Source organism: Malurus melanocephalus, unplaced genomic scaffold (genome assembly GCF_030028575.1).
Source record: "Malurus melanocephalus ecotype Western Australia unplaced genomic scaffold, MMel_1.1 scaffold_67, whole genome shotgun sequence".
In the NCBI taxonomy this organism is placed as follows: Eukaryota; Metazoa; Chordata; class Aves; order Passeriformes; family Maluridae; genus Malurus; species Malurus melanocephalus.
The window spans coordinates 1,477,491-1,498,546 of record NW_026623299.1 but is presented as its reverse complement, the minus strand read 5'-3'; the positions used below and the strand labels follow the sequence as shown (position 1 = coordinate 1,498,546).

Genomic DNA, 21,056 nt, shown 5'->3' with positions numbered 1-21,056 from the left:
ACTCAGCTTCTGTGGGATCAGYCTGTATTGCTTCATTCTTAGCATATGGGACCTGTAAGTAGCTGAGATTCTSTAGTGAGAAATGTTTATCAGGAAAAATGTGTTCACCATAGCAAATGTATAAACTATTCTAATATCAACTGAAAGTGAAGCATAAATGCCACATGCTGAAAAACAATTGCTTTTGCTGTAGCTAGGAATCAAATTCATTGGAGATTGTAGTCTAGATTTATTTTTAGTTAATATTTTCAAAGGGTGACTGAAATGAGCAGGGGGTTTTTAGAGCTGTATTGTGGATATATGACCACAAAATGCTTAGAGATGTTTAAGAGTTGTATACGAGGATAAAAGTGCCCATGTCAGGTACTTGGCATGACAGTCTGTGAGTACAAGTAAAGCTGAGAGATCCAAGAAAAGCTGTGCCATCCCTTTGACACATATAGAGGTGGTCTGGCACACAGGTAGTGACTGTGGGACCCCAATGCCACACTTGTACTAACCCCATTACCTTAATTTTACGCATTATTACGAAGAAACTATGCAGTTTCCTTCACTTTGTGCTAAATTTTTGTTTTGGATGTTTATTTCCAAATTAAAAAGCCCCCTGATGTGTTAATAACAGTGAACATGGAGCAGGATTCAGACTGTCCACTGATGCTCTTCATTTACCTGCTGTGTTCTTTATTGGGGTCAGCAGAGCACTCCCACCTTCCCAGGTTTCCACCCCTTCAAGGACTCTGTTCTTGTCCCTTGGGCCTTAGCTGTGATGAGCTCTCRGGTGATGTCAGCTGGCCAGTGAAGGAATGTGCAGAGAATGTTTAAAAAGGAGTCTGTCTTTGTCCTTTTTGTCCTTTTTTTTTTTTTGGGACCATTTCTTATGGTGATGAATTACATCTCTTTGTTTTGAAAAGATAGAATTAATTGGAGAAAAATCCAAGTAGTGAAGAATAGCGAGTCCTCTCCCAGACTCTGAGCTAAGGAGGAGCTGTTTAAGCTGCCCCTGTTGAAGCCATGCAGCTTAGGGCTCTGAGAAGGAGACTTGACTGTTTTTGGCTGTTCAGCCTGCAGCAAAACCTGCTCTCTCAGCTTGCATGCTCTCAGCAGATCAGGTCGTGCTCCCAGTGCTTTAAAACTCYTTCTAGCTTGTGGGCAGAGAAGGTAGGTTTGGTATGAGCTCACAACTTTGTGTAATGCACCCAGAGACAAACAAATCTCAAAGGTTCTGTAGGCTCAGAAGTGTGTTTAGTCCCAGGGCCTAAGCCTCTGTTACTAGCTGGAGGCATGCACTACCCCAAAACAGACTCCAGCCTAGATCCTGCAGCTAAAATGAACTACTGTGATCCAACAATCGACCACAGACTGTCAATATTTGTCTGGAGAAAAGAATAGTCACAGAAACTGGGTACTGAAAGCTAAGGGAAATGCTAGCAGCTGTGATTTTTGCATGAAGATATTGTTTAGTATGGCAAGTCAGTGCTGTTTTCCCCTAAATGCTTTCATTCAGGCAATGGATTAGGTTTAGCCTAAAGGCTAAATGTATTAAGATWGAAACTTTCATTTCCCTGAGGTATCTGTGATCTGCTGTGTGGATGGAAAAAAGCAACAAGGTATTGCTTGCTTCCAGTCACATCTAATGCAAATTTGAATTTGMTTTTGTAGCCAAGGTAGGGCACTATGTCTAATGCTTACTCTTCCCCATCAGTAAGGGCAGAGCAGAGAGGGACATTTCCCAAAGAGCTGGGGAATAGTGTGCATGTGTGACACATCAAAAGTGTTTTCTGTTATAATCTGTGCTATGTGCATATYGAAACACCCATGAGGACTTGATTGGAGGAGAGACAGAAACCTGTATGGGATGGTGATGCTCTCTCCCCGCAGTTCAGCAAGTGGTGAAATCAGTCTTCAGTTAGTGCCAGCATGTGGCAGCTGGAGTTCTGTGATGGATTAACCCATATTAGTGTGAAAGTGTTGAAGGAAATGTAAGGAAAAGAAATACTGCAATGTATTGATATTTTGTCCTTATAAACCCATCATGCAGTCATCAGCAGGTGTAAAACAACCTGTCTTGTGCTACAGGTGGCCCTTACAGGTTGTGTCACCTGTGGAGTTTCTCAGKGCACACATCCATGTGCTGTACTGGGGTGTTATGGGTCTGTGAGTGTGAAGCTTTTTGTTGACTTGAAAATGCCCAGCGAGATCAGAGAGTGTCACCCATGTATTTAATTACAAACTTTTGAGCACTTTGTTGCTTACTCTCAGCTATTATTTCACAAYAAATTGGAAGAGACATTCTGAGATTTGAGTGCCTTCAGCAGCCTGGCMGTAAGTCACATGGATGCCTTGTGACTCCATGAAATTGAATCAGGAAAGGCAAAGCATTTTGTATTCCCCTTGTTGTCCCCAAATTCTGGTTCTAGCACACCTCCTCTTAATTATTGACTCCATATATGTCTATCTTCTTTACCTTTGTGTCACCAAATCTTGTTTGAGCTCTGTGCTTCAGTCCAATCCCTCTCTTGTGTGAGTTCTTAGGTCTCCCTTGTCTTCTCTCTTCTCAAATGTTTTGTGTTTGACCTGTCAGGCATTCAGGATTAGACACTGTGCTTGGGAAATCTTGCCTTGATTCTCTCAAATGTATCTTTTCATTGTTTGGTGGAGAGTTTCAGCATTATCATATCCCAGAAAGAATTCTGATTTCTGGGTGTTTAAGGAAAATATGTTTCTCCTTTTGCACTCTGGACCATGAGATGCAAATAGGCGTTTCTGATAACATTCCTCACCCTGCCTGGCTCTGCTGCTTTTCCCATCTGCATCAGATTGTAATCTTCTGGAATGGTTTTTTTTCCATGATTTAATCTACAAGTATTGCATAGAGATGTTAAAAACAACAAAAAAAAATTCCTCTTCCTTCCTGATCTCTTGGTCTCTGAATGTAGAAGCCATGATGGTATCTGATGGAAGAGTGAGAACAGGAAAGAGGTGTTTCTGAGGAAAAGACGTGACTTCTCACTCCCTAGAATATGGATCTAGGCCTTCAGAATGTGACCATGAATTTCATCAGTGTTTTGTATTCAGGCCTGCCCCATCAAACAATGAATTTCAGGCTTCAGATAAGAAAGATCCATGTTAGGGACATCCTTCAAKCAGGGAGAAATTCCATAGCCATTAAAACACTCTTCCTTACACCCCAGGCACAATAACTACTTTTTGCTCACTCAGATCAAAGGGAAGAGTTCAGTGTTGTTTCCTATGTACTCTACCCCTTGCAGCTGGTGTCTTGGSAGGATAAGCTTTACAATGAGAGCAAATAAATGTTTTAAAATTAAAAAAATATAGGTGCACATTGAAATTAGTTGTGCACTTGTTGTGCACTTAACCCCTAACAGAAATCTCCAGTACAGCCAATGGCTGTTACTGCTCAATGGGTTTCCAAGATTGGCAACACATTGGAGATTTATTRTACACCCACTCATTTACATTTGCAGGCAAAGCAGTGACATTGATATTTTTATAGCTTTGTATTCAGGTGAAAAAATTRTAAAATATTAATTTCATAACAATTCACACAGGTAATCCTATGAGGTCAATTATAGAAAATTATACCTTTGAAATTTCTGTCTGGCATTTAAAACCAAAACATACCACCCAAAGAAGATAGACATTTTACACTTTCGATGTAGTTTTATACTTTATACCTTATTTTCTCATCTCTTGTAAAAGTGGTGCCACTGCACTGTGGCTTTATAAAGTTTTCTCCTGCTAATTGACTCCACAACTCTGAAAATCAAACTGGTTTGAGATAGGAGAAGTAAAGATTGTCTCTGAACCTTCTTTATTTTAAATAACAGATCTTAATTTGTCATGTTTTTGTGATATTAGTAAAGATATTTTATTGTATATGTGGTCATAAGACAGACAACAGTTGAAGAACAAGGTGGAAGTTCCGTGTCCTCTCTGTCCTTACAGTGAAAGAAGTCAAAACCAAAGTCATTGCTGTTATTGCCACAGTACTTCTGTTTAGCATGAAAACAAACTGCAAAATTCATAATATTGAAGGAGTGTATTTATTTGGAATACATTGCTTAACTGTCACACAACACCTGTGTTAGATTGTTTTAGAAGAGAAACAGTTCTTTCTAAAGAACATTTTGCTTTATCGTGTGGTTTAATCCTTAAATCCTTTAGGTTTGGTTAAACAGAACAGCTTTACCAAGTGTAAGAATGTAAATATTTCATGGGTTTGGTTTTTTCATGAATAATTTTTTCCTGTTGAATCTTGCATTTAAGCATATATAGTTGAATCAAAACAGGTTGGAAAGGGTTTTTTCTGTGCTCTTTATTCACTTTGGACCCGAATAGACAAAGAAAACTATTAYTAAAATTCATAGTAAAATTTTAAAAAGTACTCTGAGGGAATTTAAGCATTTATTTTCCTAATACAGATAAAATAAAGACACATGGGAAGACTTTGTTAATATTTGCAATTTGTTATTTGGTRCGTGAGGGAGGTAGCTTAGACAGGCAATGATATTAAAAAGCCTCATGAAAGGATTGATTGTATTTCAGATTTTCCCTACAAAAGTTCTTAAACAAAAAGAAAAATGGAAAAACCCCAAACCGTAAATAGACCCAAAGCCAAGCTTTTAAGTAATTTGTGTGGGATGAGGGGAGTGTTAGAACATATCACTGCCACCAGGGCCACATTGGCTACTCTRTTCACTGGGGTGCTCTTTGAAAATAATAAAAGCCCTCTCCTTTGCCTGATCCAAACTGTCCAGTTGCCTCCCCGGCCCTTTTGATCAGGAAAAAGTCAATGTTTCAAGCTGTGCTCTTTATTTATGTGGATAATTCCCAGCCTGACTRCACACGTGGTTGGCCCTTACAGCTGTGGTGGCATTTAGCTGGGGAGATTTGAGAACAGAATATCTTTTTGAAGCAGCCAGCATTTATCAAAGCAGAAGYCTTTGTTTTATTTAAAATGAGGCTTTTACTTCTGAGAGCAAGATGTGGTAAAGCACTTCACTGGTGGCTGGTGAACTGTGCCCTGCTGCTTTCATTCTGCTCACACGCTCCTGTGGGGCTCTGTAGGATGGGCTTTAATGGCACCACTTTGTTGTAATAAGGCTCGAGTRTAATGTAATGAATTGCTCTGGGGCGTGGGAGGAATCCCTTCATCTGCCTGCAGCTGGATTGGTGTCACGGGCAAAAACAAAAACACTGAGCTCAACTGGACACTGCTGAGAAGTGTGCGTGTGTTATCCAGGGCTGGGAGCCAGGAATTTGGGGGTTAAGTCTGACATCTGTCACCTCTGATCAATTCCTAATTCAGTTTASTACATTTCTAACTCAGTTTTCTCATTAACAAAACTCTGATTCAGTTTTCATCAATAATTTGGGTGTTATAATAATTTCTTACCTCGTAAGTATTCCAGGAATAATCTGTTGTTAGTGTGAGTCTGTGGCTTGCTTTGGTGTCTTCAGATGAAAGGTGTCACAGAGAATCTGATGTTGTAGCAGAGCTGTATTAGCAAGGCAGGAGGGGAACCTTTTTTATCTGGAATTAAATTCAGTGATGGGAATAGCCCTGGCCTATTTTTTTTTTTTCTAGCTGACTGTGAAATTCAGTTTGTCTGACATCACTGTGCAACATAACATAATCCAGTAGTTTGAAATGAAAGGTGGCATTAAAAATATTGCCTTGTCACATGTTGGTTAATGTTCTAACTTTTGTAGCCTGAATATTTTTTCCACCTGAAAACTGCTGCCAGATTCCTTTTGAGTCTGAAAGTATTTTCAGTCCTCTCAATATCTGGATTTTTATTTGTGGGCTAATTTATAATTTCAATTTTTTTTTTTTTCAACTGGGTACACCATCATAGAAAAGCCTCTGTTCAGGGTTTAATCCACCACTGCAAAAGTACAGTTTAGCACTGGAAAATGAACCCAGAATATGAGCTTCAAACAAACAGGTTTTGGTGTGTTTCAGAGGCAAGATAAAACATTCCTAGCATCCAGCACATCCAGGGGCAGTGTAAGTCAAGTAGAACAGTTTAATAAAGGTGACAAGTGGGGAATTTTGAGGTAGAAGACAGAATACAGGAAAAAAMCAGCAGTGAAGTACAGGTGAAGGTTTGTAAATTCATGGGGAAAACCATAAGATACTGAATTGATACATGGGCTCGGTAAATGGAATTCTAAGAAAAATTTATTCATAGCATCATGGAATGGTTTGGGCTGAAGGGATCATAAAAATCATCTTGTTCCAGTGCTTTTGTATCTTTCTCAGGACAAGGTTTGTATCCCACTCTGGAACAGCCTGGCAAACCTTACAACATAATTAAGAAACACAGGGGCTGTGAGTTCAAAAGAACTCAGTGAACCCAGGGAATTATGTTARAAGTAAGTGTTGGGTCTAACAGGAAGAAATGATTCTGTTAGGTACTAATGCCACTGAAAACTGAAATTTGTGCTTGGGGTGTTACAGGTAGCATGACCTGYTGCTTTGATTAAAGCTTACACTCAYAGAAACCAGTGATCYTTTCCAGGAACTGGAGTTGTGGATAAACAGTGAGCAGCAGGCAGATGCTTGAAGAGAGACTAGAAATAAAAAGCTCAAAGCCCTGAAAACAAATAGTGCATGGAGCATGTTGTTCCTGAGCTACACTTGGAATACTATTCCTGCTGGAAGATACTCGATGGTTTATTGATCAAAAGCACTGACTCCCACACAGGCAGAAGTGCTCTCTGAGAGAGGAATTGTTTACCATTTGTTACTGCACATCAGAAGTTATATCAATAGGTGTACAGGGTGACATGGTGACAGCTGAAACAGTCCCCGTGTCCCCAGAGATCATGCTTTGACAAACTGCTGGCTTTTGCTTTCTCATGTCTTTGGCACATAAACTTCGACAAGGCACTTCGACAAACACAAGGCTTGAAGGTTAAAGTAGAAGCTTTAAGAGAAATTTATGCAGCTGATCTACCCTTGTGCATTGTCACAGAACTGGATGCAAAAGTGAAGGAAAAGTAAGTGCAGAGAACAGAAAAGATGGTTTTACTTGTGCTTGCAAATTAGCTGGCAGATGGACTGGGAAAAAACAGAGGGCAATGATATTCTGTTGCCTTCTGAAAAAGCTGGAAAATTGGCCTGTGTTGCTACAGAAAGCTCAGTAATTTCACTGTCAGACTTTCGACATTAAAATATTAARTTCTCAACAGCTCCTAATAAGCTTTTAAGGCATTGATTTGGCTGCAGAGGAGGAACTAAAAATGAAAATGAAGGAAAAAGCAAGAGRCAAATGTCTGCATGAATTTTGAGTTATTTAGGAAGAAAAGTTCAGCATGGTACAATAAAAAAATTGAGTGTCACAAAAAGAAATGGTGTTACGAATTTAAGTTGACAAACTTCAGAAACTGAAGTTTGTGGTAATTTATAACGGCAGATGCCAAGGCTTGGAAGAAAAAAGTCATAGTTTTATCTTGGTGCAGGRGAGACAACCATGCTTCAATATCTGGGATATATTAAGGAGAAATCTTGCTGTGGAACTATTTGATTGATAGTAGTTCTTTATTTTGGATGGAACCCCATGTCTTGATTTGAAGGAGTTTGATGATTTGCAGTGTGAATGCCAGGCTCTGCTCCCCAGGGCTGTTGGCAGGAGCTGGCAGGTGCCTGCCCTGTGGTCCAGAGCCAGCTCAGAGCATCCTGCTGCTCCTGCCTCCTTCCCTGAAGGATCAGCTGCACACAGGGAGAGCAGCTCAGTGGTGTGCTCTGCTCCTGCTCCTGGCTGCCATCTCAGCCACTCTCTCCCTGTTCCCTGCCCCACCAATTACAGAACAGAGCAGTGACAGATGTTAAGTCCAGCCCCAGAAGTGGGGAGGTCACGGAGAGCTTTGGATTTAAGGGCAGCTCACACATGCTGGGTGTGTGCCACACGATTATGTGCCTCCTGTGACATGAAGGCTGCCTATCATCAGCCTAGCCAGGGATAAGCAGCACCAAGGGAAATGGATATTCCAGGACCCTCATCTGGGGCTGGTAAGCCACCAAATGCAGCAGTGTAATTGGAGGCTCTGCCTGCCCAGATGTTAAGGGCAGAAGGCTGCTGGTAACAAGAGATCTGAAGAGATTGGGGTTAACTAAATAGGGATTTTATTGACAAACCTTTTAAAATGCTTCATGCCTTCAGCAATTAAACATAACACACATCCTGAGAAGCATAATCTCCTGTGTCTCTCCCAGTTGCCTGATTCCACTTGAATACAATCCCAGGGAGAAGAGAAAGGAAAATTTATGCCTTCTGTTGTTTTATGGTGTTGATATAATTCCCTACCCTGCAAGACCAAGATTGAATAGTGAATCTACCTCCTGCAAGGTCAGTCGTGACATGCTYTCAAATTTCTTATTTTGAATATTGTTGCATCCATAGAAGAATCGAAATTTTTTTTCATGGACTTGTGTGCATGCCAATATACAAAGGGAACAAAAAAAATTTGCAAAAAATTTTGTAGGTGTTTCCAGGTAGTTTTGTTTTTTACAGACAGGTACAGTCTACTTTCCCTTGTGGTCCTGGATTTTATTAATTTTGTCCACTCACAGTGAATATGACATAATCTCAAATCAAAGCTACAGCTTTGAACGGTTTGCAAACCAGTATTTCCAGGCTGTATTAAAGATTTTGATGCTTTTATATTTAACCTCCAGCTGGAAAATTCTGGTTTTGTTCATGTGATGTATAAATATATGCATACTTTTGTATTGTTCTTATATATATATATATCTATAAATATATAAATACTTTTGGTCCCCTTGCTCATTTAATTCTATAGCTATGGTAGATGATGCACACTAAAACTGGTGATGCACAATGTTTTGCTTCACAAGTTTGAAATTTTGATCTTTAGATAAAGTGTGCCTTGCTGAAGATTTCAGTTAAATCACTATGTTTTGCCTTTGTGGAATAAGTGTTTCCTCATTAAAATCCAAGCTGCCAAAGAACTGGCTAAATCTTCCACATGGAAAATGTTCTGCTTCATGCTGTTAGCAGAGCCATGCAAAAACTCTGCCATGGAAATATGATTTTTGCTCAGGACCCCTGGAGGCAGGGACATTTGAGGGTAGATACCCTGATTGCAGACATTTTCCTGTTTTAGGGTGTCTGTAGGTGCTTGTGGAGCTCTAATTGGTGGGAATGGCTCTGCTGGCAGCTCGTTCCCTCYTCTGCTCCTGCCCCTCTGAGCCTCCTGTGTGCTTTGGCTTTTAGGGCCTTGTGTGACCCAGATAGGAAATGAGCTGGGATCATTGCAAGGCATTTAAAATAATTGGGTATCAACAGCTGGCTTTATGGGAAGCTAGCAGTGTAAATCCTGAGAGTTTTTATGATTTCAATGGGTATTTTTCCCAGCTTATCCAAGTAATTTTGGCTGGGAAACAGTTTCCCAACTTATTTCTATAATGATACCTTAGAGTTTTTCATTATAGTGAAAATCTCTAGTAGGTCTGAAGGGAAAAATTACCTCCTCTGTTTCCAGACACCCAATATGTTTTCTCTGTGCTTGAATTTATGAGTTTTGGCAAAGATAACTCACAATATGATCAGGTTTCAGGKTAGTGGTTTCTTGCACTGAATCCCAAACAAATGTGTAACTATTCAGAAGGCTCCAAGAAGTCTTTGGTGATGTAAAAATGCAAGATATTGCTCTCCAAAACCTTGCCAATCTGTTTTTGTCTTCAGTGTATTATTTACTACACAGTATATTGAAACGGGTTTTTGAAGTACAGTTTAATTCCCAACTTCTTTCRAAGTTTTTACAGCATAAATGGCAGTCCTTGTCAAAAACAGCAAAATTTGACTGTTGATGACTATTCTTTTCTTTCTAGTGCTTTGTAAATAGATTCAAATATACCTGTTCATTAAAGACCTTTCCTGGAAGAAAAGTGTTTGAATCAAGTGACTCTCAGAGGTGCCATGCAGAATTCCTCTCAGATTGGGACATTAGACTTGGACAGAACAGATATTTCTATACCCAGAAATGTCTTTCATTATTTTGACACTTTGGCTTCAACTAAAATTATGGGTTTTTTCTTATACATGTTGAAAATATCTTCTCTTAAACTTTCCATTTGGGAAGAATTACTTTCTTTCCATTTTTGTTGCATCTTTTATTGCCTAGAACACATCATGCTTGAGGGTGCAAACAGAAGGCTTCTGACTCATAGTAGGAAGGGGTGTGTGATCGTGTGTGTGTGCATTAGATTCAGGAAACTGTCCTCAGGAATGAAACCTTTTCTGTTATCCTAAAGTAAATCTGTTATTTTTAAAGAATTATGTTGTCATTTTGCTTCAAAAGTTATGATTTTCCTTGTTGAAACTGCAGTCTCCTCTGGAGTAGTGTGTAGAAAAKACCTGAACAGCTTTACCAAACCTTTAAAAGATGCTGCTTTTACCTTTAGCCAGTTTATCTGTTGCTTTACTCCACTAAGTAGAAGCTTCAGTGGCACTGATTACATCTCAAGCAGGAYAGTGCACATTCCATATAGGTTAAGAAGATAAAATCTGACATTACAAGTGTTTGCATCTTATCTTGTTCGTGTCTTTTACATTTATGGACCTCAATGGATTTGCTCTGATGTACATTCGTCTAAGACAAAAAATCAAGCTCGTGTCCTGAAGTTATTTTCATTCAAACATTTTTTAGTTCTCACCTAGCATRTCCTGCCTGTTTCTCCTGCTGGTACAGAGGGTTGGACAGGAGGTTTCTCTCACGTTGTGTCTTTGTAAATTGGATCATCTCGTGATACTGAGTCATGCTGGCTGTCACTGGCAAAGCAGCAGGTTCCTCCTAGCCCTCTTCTGTGTGTAGTTCTGTTTGATGGGATTCTTATGTACTTTCCAACCACCTTGTAATCTCRGTTTCATCTGTGACTTCAAGCTTTCCTTTGAGTACCACATCAACTACGTTGTCAAGGCTTTATTTTTTTTCGTCTGTGTAGGAATTCAGCTAAAGCTCAGGTCTTGCTGTCTCAGCAGGACACAGAGGGTTTGATTTATGTCTGGATAACAGCACAAGCTGAATTATTGCTGTAGCTGGTTCACAGCCTCCCAGATTGGCTGCTACATGATGTTCTTCAGTTTGTGTAAAATTCACTGTATATGCCAAAGCACATTCAGTTTAATGTGCCTGAAATTCGCACACTACACCTGTACAAGGCAGTGAATTATTTTGAATTAAACCTAAAAGGTTTTAAATATTCTTCCCTCCCAGCATGTCGTGGACTCTCCCAGTGTTTGTGTGATATATGAATGGATTTAATGAGTGTAACAGACCTCACTGGAGAGGTTGTCTCACAGCCTTCACTCCCTTACTGTCCATGAGGGAGTTGAGCACTGCTGGTGTCGTGTTGCTGCTTCTCTCTGGTGCAGAAACTGATCCTTTCAGAGTCAGTCCTAAGTGACCTGGGAATCTCCTTTGATGGAGGCTGTGTGTTTCAAAGGAATTGAGTTTTTGTTTGCWTTCACCAGTTTTATGATTATAATATTTTGATTTATAATTGCTTAGTTCTGCTGGTTGTCAATTGTCTGATGACTGCAGAGATGTTCTTTTGGGCATTCCACTTTGGGCACTTTGTTTACAGAAATATTGGAAATCTTAAAACATAGGTTCCATTAAATAGGACACTAAAAACTTTTCTGTACATCTTGAGCCACCAGTTCCTTTGAAAATTTTAACCAGTGTGGCTGTCCAGAAATTACATTTACAAATATGTGCTTGTCAGGGAGCTGCAGAAATCCAGCCTTACTTATCAAACCAAAGATTCATAATCATGCACAGATCAAAGTATACTTCATCTGCCAAATGTTACTATTGCAGATTTTATAATTAAAACTAATTTATTATCTCTAAAGTATAGTTTTTATGGCATCAAAATTACATAATCTACTTTCAGTACAGAATTACCTTTATGAAATGAGCAATTATATTAGTTAATTCATTTACATATTAAGATTAATTAGAAACAAAGTCCTCTAGGTATTTTAGAAATGTGAGATGTTTTAATTATTATTTTAATGGAGGAATAGTAGAAACCTTTTAAAATTTAGAAGAAGTCAGTAAGTACATTTAATTTTTTTTCATGCTTGTTTCTGTAGCTACAAGTTTCTTTTTCAGCAAAAATTCTTTTTTCTTCCAAATGCTAAATACATACTCCATGTCCTTCCACTTGCATAAAGGAGAGAGCATTAGTACATTCTTGAAAAATGCACTTTTTACTGTTCAGAGTAGCTGTTACATCCTCTTGGGATGGGACAAGGTCGGGAAGATGCTCGTTGTTTATCTGGGTTTCCACTGCCTGCAGAGGCTGGATAGGGCAGAAGGGCAGTTCCAGCCCTGCTGGAGCTTGCAGGGGTTTAAGTGCAGAGAGAGTGAAGGTGTAACCTGTACCATGTGGGCCCATCTCTCGTAACACCAGGCTTCTCTAAGCAGGATTCTGTGGCTGACTCCTCTGCCTGCTGCTGACCAGAGGTGTTGCTGATATTTGGGTCAAGGACAGTGTCACTCATTACTCCATTCTGCTGGCCAGAACCCATTTTAGGCCATGGAAAGGGAAGTCCAATGCARTCTGCAGCTTTCTTACCCACTGTGTCTCCATTGGCACTCAAAGATGTGGGCTTCTGTCAAAAAAGAGTTTTACCCCTTTGAGCCTGAATTCAAGATAGTCTTTAAGCAATTGTAGTACCCTGCACTGTAACAAAGYAATGCAGCAAGGAAAGACAAAGTTTTAAAATTAAATTTGTAATGGTCCTTTTCCAGATAATGAAAATATCCTTGCAATGCTTTTGCCTGTACTTTTCTGCTGATGGTCTCAGCTCTAGTTTTCACCCTTTTGCACTGACAGTGCAGTTACATAGTTCTGAGGCTCTGTGCTGTCAGGTTGGCCCTCACACAGAAAGCTCAGTCCACGTGGGTTTCAGAGGAGGGATGGATGTGAGGGACCCTATGACATGGTGCTGGGTCAAGGTACTGACTTGAACATTCTTCTTGCTCTCAGTGAGGAGCATTTGACAGTCCTACCTGTGAGCCTCAACTTACCTTGCAGAGATACTTGCATTATTTACAGCCATAAATGTATCCAACATTTTCATATAGCTAACCTCCAACATTTATTTCTATGACATTCTGTAGTCCTGAGGTGATAAGTGTAATCAGCTGAGGTTARTGATATTGTCCTGTGGGCTTTTAGTGAGGTGTGCCCATCAGGCTTTACATGTTCCCAGGCAGAAGCCTGAGAGAAGTAAGAAAGACTCTCAGATATCAAAGAGTTACTATGAATTAAAACTCTGTTGATCCAAACATTTCTTAACATGTTTTGCTTAGGGCCTATCTCAGATAAGAGGCAATAACTAAGCCAATATATTTTCTGCCAGCRGAATTCAAGATTGCTGGAGCTTGCTGAGGTAAATAATGTGGATGAACTTTTAATAGTGTTCAGTAATTTCCTAACCTTGGCTAATGGTGGGAACTGTAATTGGATCTCTTGCTACAGGGTATAACAGGATCTCCTGTAAAGTTGGAAGAGAGTTTGTCCTTTCCTCATAGTTACCTTTCCCTAAGATCCCAGTGCTGCTGATAGCTGAGGCAGCTGGCTTGATATGTATGTTGTCATGTGTATTCTATAGGATTAAAAGGGGAAACAAACATTCCAGAGATGGAGATCAGTGCTTTAAATGCATGAAATAAATGTAAGTTTAATATTATGGGGTTTTTTTCATGTTAAGGTTAAACCTTAGGACATATTTTGTGTAATGTCTTAAAACATAGAGTTTTGGAGATAAAGGTTTCCAATTTCAACTAGGGAGACGTACCTTATTTAAAAGTAGCAGGGAAAAAATGCAGTTTTGTTGCAAATGAATAAGGGGAAGCCTTGCAACTCTTGTTTGTCTTGTTTTGACTGGGTGAGTTTGTAATTTCGAGACTGGAGACTGATAGGTATTTTTATCATTGCCTATAATGCTCATTAAAATACAAAGCACACTGCTTGGGCTTTGAACTTGCCCTTATCTGCATTCATGTACAAATGTATGTAAAACTTTATGAAAATGTCAATCCCTACAGGCAAGATAGGGAACACACAAAAATATGTTTAGACATCAGCCTGGAGGCACACACAGATGTTTGAGGGACAGTGTGCTGGAGAGTTCCTTCCGTGTGCTGGCTCTGTGGAGGTAGGGGATGGAGATCCACGAGGCAGCAAAGGCACGAGGGTTAGGGAGGTGTTAGAAAGCACATAATGCCTGAGAATAATCATGTAGAAATTAGGGCTTCTGCCCCCTAAAAAGGAGAGGAGATCAATAGCCCATCTACACTGATGGCCACAGAGAGGTGGCAGCCACTGCTCTGCACCATCGTGGCCAGCAGAGATTGTCCCCCTGTRCTCAGCACTGGTGGGGCTGCACTTCAAATCCTGTGATCACTTTTGGGCTACTGACTTCAAGAAAGACCCTGAGGTCTTGGAGTGCCTCCTGGGAGAGCAATGGAGCWGGTGAAGGCTCTGGAGCACAAGACCCTCTAAGGGTTATGAGACACTGGAACAGGGTCCCCAGGGAAGTGATGGAGTCACCTTCCCTGGAGGTATTTAAAGGACAAGCAGATGTGACATTTGGGGACATGATGGACTTGGCAGTGCTGAGTTAGCAGCTTGGCTCAGTCATCTCAGAAGTCTTTTCCACCCTAAAGGATTCTTGAACATAATATATATGCATAAAAACACTTTTAGGGATCTAGGAGCAACTGTGTGATCACATGCAACCTGAACCAGTCGCTGTTTATTTGGAAGGCAGRTTACATGCTATGGTAGGTTGGTACATGCAGGAGGGAAGGGCCAGAAAGTTTAATGCTAACCAGCACACACCCTCCCTTGCTAATCTACAGATTRCAGGAGAACCTTTCTGTCAGCCTCCTTTTCAAAATTAAGGTTTCAGCTTGAAGCTTCAATGTAAAGAAGAGAATGTAAAGCCTGATTTCACCCCCATATGCTTCAGAGTAAATCAAGCATTGTTTTAAGAAAGTCAGTGAACCAAGCTCCTGTGTGATATAAATAGGCACTGATGGTAATCAAACTATTTCTGGTCATACGAAGTTAGCATCAGCTGTAATTAAGAGCCTAACAGTCAAGTAGGTGTGATTAAAATCAGGTCAACAGACCAGAAACCTGAAATATTTCCTTTTGCTGAAGCTGTTTGAGGACAGCTTTGAGGCATTTCCATGAAGGGCAAGGTGGTGATCGATGCTGGTCTGAGTGAATGCAAGAGCTTTGTCCTGTAGCTCTGTGAATTTGCTTTTCTGTCAGTGGAAATGCTGTCAGTGTACTCTTGTCTCTGGTTTTCATGGATTGCTATCAGAGGAGGTGTCAATAGCTTAAACACTTAAGCTTTTTTTCAGTGTTTTGAGCAGATTGCTTGGTTTGTATAACAACTTTAGAAATCAAATGTTTGGTGTAAGTATCCTTCCAATTATCCTAGGGATTCAGTCCAGGTTCAAATATCTTATAATCTGTAGGTAGTRCGAGTCCTCTCCTGTATCAGCCAACAGAGAGCATGAATATTTTCATGCCTTGGCTACACAGGCCTTGTAACAACTTACGGTGTCTTGTCTAAACATTCCTTGCTCAGTGTCTGATGTAAGAGTCAAGGGGCAAGTGTTAAATAAGATAAAAAAAATGTGTTACCTTAAATTTCCCTTCAGGGAAAACCTATGAAGAGTGAAAATTATTTATTACCCATTTTCAATTTCCCTAACAACCATAATAATTTAACTTAAACTGAGGAGAGTCCCTATAATTAATTGGAAGAAATAATTTCTTTCTCAGACCAGTGGTGCTGGGTGCAATGGTATCTGCTAGGTTGCTCCCGGGTATTTGCCTGCATTGGAAGGACATGAACATTGTTGAATAGTTCTGTTTTTCTTGACCATAAACTTGACCTGACAAAGCCCTGTTCATGTGCAGTTTGCCAGTAAGGCCTTCTGAAGGGGAAAAGAGAGCACTCTGTAGTGCTTTCACCTCCCTCAGACATCCACCCTGTGTTTGTTGTGCTTGTCCAGAGAGCCTRAGAGTTCACAGGATGGAGCTGGGAACTAAACAGATGTGATACTTTCATAAAGCATCACATTTTCTGCACTGATGGGGGAAGCCTGTAGGCTCAGAGGAAAAATACTCTGTCTTTAAACTTTCCAAAACTCATTTCAGTAAGGGAGAAAAGTAAAGGAATAATGCAACAGCAGTGGATAACTTGGACAAGCTGTGAGGGATTGAAGAAGTCGAGGCACTGGTGGTGTCTGGTTGCTCAGTTGGTGTTGGACATTCCCAGTGTGCACTCAGGAGGTGTCAGAGCTGTGTGCCAAGGAAAGGAATCAGTTGTGCAGAGGAGATAAGCCGTGAGCTGGTGCTCATTGTGTGTGCTCAGGAACAGCAGGATAACAGAACGTGGGCTGCATTTCCACCTGCAGCGCTCCTCAGACTCACTGTGTGTTCAGTCTGAGGATTTCCTTAAGAAGCAGSCTGATTTACAGGCAGCCTGGATTTTACACTTTGCATTGGAGAGGGAGTTTGCACAGCCTGAAAGAACAAAGCACGAGCAGTGCTGGATGCACTGAGCACAAACACGCCTCAGTGAATAGAGATCCCTAAGCTTGTTTAGCACCGTACGCCGCAAAATGCGCCAAACAAAGAACAAATTGCTGCTCTAAAGAGCTTGCAGACATAAGAACCTGAATCCATATGATGCAGTGAATAATCTGTGCCAGATAAGCCTTCTAGCTGAAATGTTCAGAAGAAGTTCTTAATTGGAAGGAGCAAGGGGATGTAAGTGGGAGTTATGTGTATATCATTAGCAAGAGAACAAATGTCTCCAGCTTTAACTAATGTTGACTACAATAAATTAGAATAGAAAGGAACAAACTGACACTTGATCTGAAGCCTGAGATGAGTGTTAATTTAAATTTTCTTGTCGTACCTGTCTTGTTTCATAGTCTCGGGATTACTTACTTGGACTCTTTGCTCTTCAAATTTTTTAAGAACTATCAGGTTATTAAAAATTTCAGAACAAAATAATAAAAAACCCAAAMAAAAATCTCCAAATCCCTTTCAAGTCAGACACTGTTAGAATTTGATTTTCTGTGACTTTGAATGGAGTTTGACTCACCCTGCATTAACATCCCTAGATTGGCCTTGGGTTTTTTCTATTCAAACATTGCTTTCAGCTCTCCCTTCAAACACGTTGCTGCTGATGGGTACCCTGTGCTGAAGCTCCTTTTTGGGGGTGGCTTGCAGCCATGGAAGTTCAGCTTCTAAAAACTGCAGAGTGGATGGAGGACAGGACTTGCTCATCTGAAACTTAAATGCAAATGATTAAGGAATGCATATACTGTTCTCATTTACTGATGCTCAGCTTTGATGGGAGGGAGAGTTATGGAAGGATCCAAGGCAGGGAATATTTAAATTTGAGCCCAAAGCCTTGACTCTTCAGTGCAGCATTGCATTGTTGTGCTTTGTTGAGMCATCTCAAGAGCCTGTGTGGCAGAGCTGCTTTAGGCACCCATTGAGATCAGTTTTAAGGAATGCCAAAGAAATGCGAAGATGAATTATACTCAGTGAAAGTACGAAGACAGAGCATTCAGAGTTTGCTTTTTTCATATTCCAGTCAGGCAAGAAACCTCATTTTCTGGTGAGAAATAGAATTAACTTCTCTAAGACCTCTTGAAATCTCTTGTTCATTTAAAGTTTGTATTGTCTCTTCCCTGATTTAGTGCTCTCTCATGCTGAAGCGTCTCTCCTGCTGTGGGGAGGAAAATACGGTATTTAGGGAGAGACTTTAGACTGACTCTTAACTCTTTCTGTTTGGGGAATTTGCAGGTTGAAATGCTGCCATGGGTAGTACCCAGCGTTTCTCATCTCAGGCTTTCTCCACACCAGAGCTGGTMTTTCCTTTTCACAGAGCACATGTTGCAGTCATGGGTGATTGTGGGGATAAACCTCATGGCTGTTTTTTCCATAAGCAATCTGAGCAACTTGGCTTTAATAATGTCAAAAATGTGACCTTTGTCACTAATAATTCTGTTTTGAAAAAGCACTTTGAGGGATATTTTTAAATGCACCATTTCTATATCCTAGAGCACTRTCAAATTTACAGTTCACTCCTTGCTTCCATAAGCTTTTAAAGCAATAACATTGACAGTTCAAGCAAGCAGAACAATTCAGTTCTGTGCAGATCCTGAGATTCAATGAAATTATGATGTCAGGAAGATTCAAGCCTTGCTTTAGTCAACCGAAAATATTGACAGAAAACAAATAAAATCCTATTTTTCTAGTGAGCCCAACCATTTTATCTCATGCATCCAAGCGTTCTTCTWGGATGTGATGATGTGAGTTGAGAACATTGTTTTATCAAATACCATTCCAACTGTAGAATCCCATACCATGCAATTGAAAACACCTTTAATGTTCTGGTTTCTTGCAGTTTTCCATGATGYCCACTGTAGGAAATATTTCTGAGGTAAACAAGCAATAAACTTGTCACTGAATGAATTCTGTTTGTTCAAAGAGACAATGACTGTCCTTGCTGCAAAAGCTTTGCCTTCAGATTTGCAAAAGATGGAACTGCAGGAAGAGAAATTGCACTCTAACATGTTTCTCTGAATACTTGTATTTTAAACCCAAGTTTTTGACAAGAGTTTGTAACAAGTACAGGACTTCAGAATAGTTTTTTTCTCTAATGATAGAATAAACRAGTAAATGAGCAGAGCTTGAAATTCAGAAACTTTTCCCATCTAATTGATTTAATGTATTTATTTAGCATATCAATGTATTACAGCTGAAATTATGGAATTGCTTGATGGAAATTAGTATTTGGATTCAATATGCCTATAATTAAACCAGAATTRATAAGCTTAAACCATGTTGTCAATAAGAGCCATGAGAGGGAAATGTGGTAAAAACAGTAGAGACAATGATGCTTATTTCCCAGTAATTCCACTGCAGTTTGAGGAAAGAAGATGCATTTCAAATAGTGCCTGTTCAACGTCTATAAAATTCAAATTAAGTTGGGAATATTTGGTGGATGAACTTTGTTTTACGGTGCACAAATGGTCTGGGACTGAAGTTTTTTAACACTCAAAGTGTTCTGCAATCAGAGGAAGGCACAAAGGTGACAGGTTGGCACAGACACCACTGAACAAAGCAGGCATTTACATGGGCTCCTCACCTGGCATGCTTGGTAAGAGTTTTGGTGTGTAAAAGTTTGCTTCGATCCAYCAGCATGTGCTTAACAGCTTCATGTGTGAAAGCAATCAGGAAAAGAAAACAAAGCCTCCAGCATCTGCGTGGGGCCTTTCAAAYAGCAAACAAATGGCAAATAAACCATTGACCCAGAGAGATTACTGCCAAAGGGGCACACACAGGGTGGAGGGAGGAATGCCACATTTGGCAAGCTGCAGCATTTCCACACATACAAAGAAGGGGGTGACTGCAGTATTTTAAATATCATTAAGTTACAATTTTATGGAGGAGTACAAGYCTGTGAGTTACACAGGAGGCACATTTGATATGGTGTAATGTATCCTTTGGTCAAATTAGGATGCCTGGGGCAGGACAGTTATCACCAAGGCCTCTCTGAAAAGAAGTGAAGTTAGGTTTTCACAGGAATCCCCAGCCAAAGGAGCCACCACTGCCATCATGGGCTACTGCAGGAGCACAGAGGTTGTGGGATGCCATGGGCCATGGTTTGGGAGGATTGTGATGCCTGGCCAGAAAAGGAAAGGTCAGAGCTGTGGGAGTACCTTGTCTTCTTGTGGCTATCCTCAAGAAAACAGCTTTGGGACACACTGGGTGTTTTGGGAATGGAATTCCCTTCTTGTCCTTTTGTAGCCAGCAAATATCCCTAGCCTGGCCACAATGGAGTGACTCAGGGAATGCCCCCCAGATGGAAATTAGGAAAGCAGTGGGGTAGCATCTGTTGCAATAGGCTACTGTTAATTTGCTTAGAATGCAGACAAATTGAACCTTGTGGTGAATATTCTCATATGATAAATTAGCCCATATTCTGGATAGTTTGGCACTGGCACTTCTGTTATGTGCTTTTCTGAAGAAAGGAGATAATGTTGAGGGTTTTACTGTGATTTTTCTKCTGTAAATTTGGTGCCATTCATGTTTTCTTGTTTTTCATTCTGCTCACTTGGCATTGTTTTATCCCCATGAAATAAGGATTAGAGTAAGGTTTATACACTGTTTTTCTAGTATTTGAGATACAAAAGCCTTGCCAAACTTATTTTCAGGMTGTTTTCTTCTGTTTTCTCTCCCTTCCCTGCTGATGTTTCCAGGAAATATAGAACTGGAAAGCAGCAGTAAGAAAAGGCAGTGTGGGCAGTTGTTTCAAAACAGCAATGTTTTGATATTTTACTCTTTCTGTAACTGTGAAAAACACACAGTTTACTTCTGTTCATGACAAACAGGCAATGTGGGCTACCCTGGAAACAGACAGGAGTTGAGTCTGGCCTCAGAACTCTGTCTTTGATAAACACTACCCTTTATATGGCATTTTCTGTTAGATCTGGCAACAGCATTAAATTCTAATGCAACTTTCAGGCAACCTTCTTGCATATTCTACCAGTCCCAGATTGCCAAACAATGTCAAGAATTAAAGTAATTCAGAATATAAAGCTGAATTTGTAGGGCAGCTGGCCTCTGTCTCTGCACAAGGCTAACCCAGATTTCACATTGCTAAGAGATGCTTCAAGTCACATTAGAGATTTCTAACATCTTTAGTCAGACCTTGTATCTCTATCAAAGCTGCTTATTTGAATGTGGCCATCTGTGAATTGCCAGCAGACTCTGAGCTCACGGCATATGTTTGTGCAAACAAATATAAAATAGAGCACAGAAAAGAGTGTGTGTTGGAAGGGTGATGGTGGAAGGGATTGGCTCATCTCCTTGGTGAAGGCTCCAGGACTGGGCTGGACTGTGGACTTGGAATTAAGCAAATCTAGCTCACAGATTTAGGGCAATG

General features: G+C 40.2%; 1 protein-coding gene across 1 annotated transcript in view; it reads left to right on the top strand.

Annotated features, from left to right (window-relative positions):
* The window catches only part of NCKAP5 (NCK associated protein 5), a 346,786-nt gene that overhangs the window by 20,107 nt on the left and 305,623 nt on the right, over nt 1-21,056 (top strand). The window lies entirely within an intron of this gene.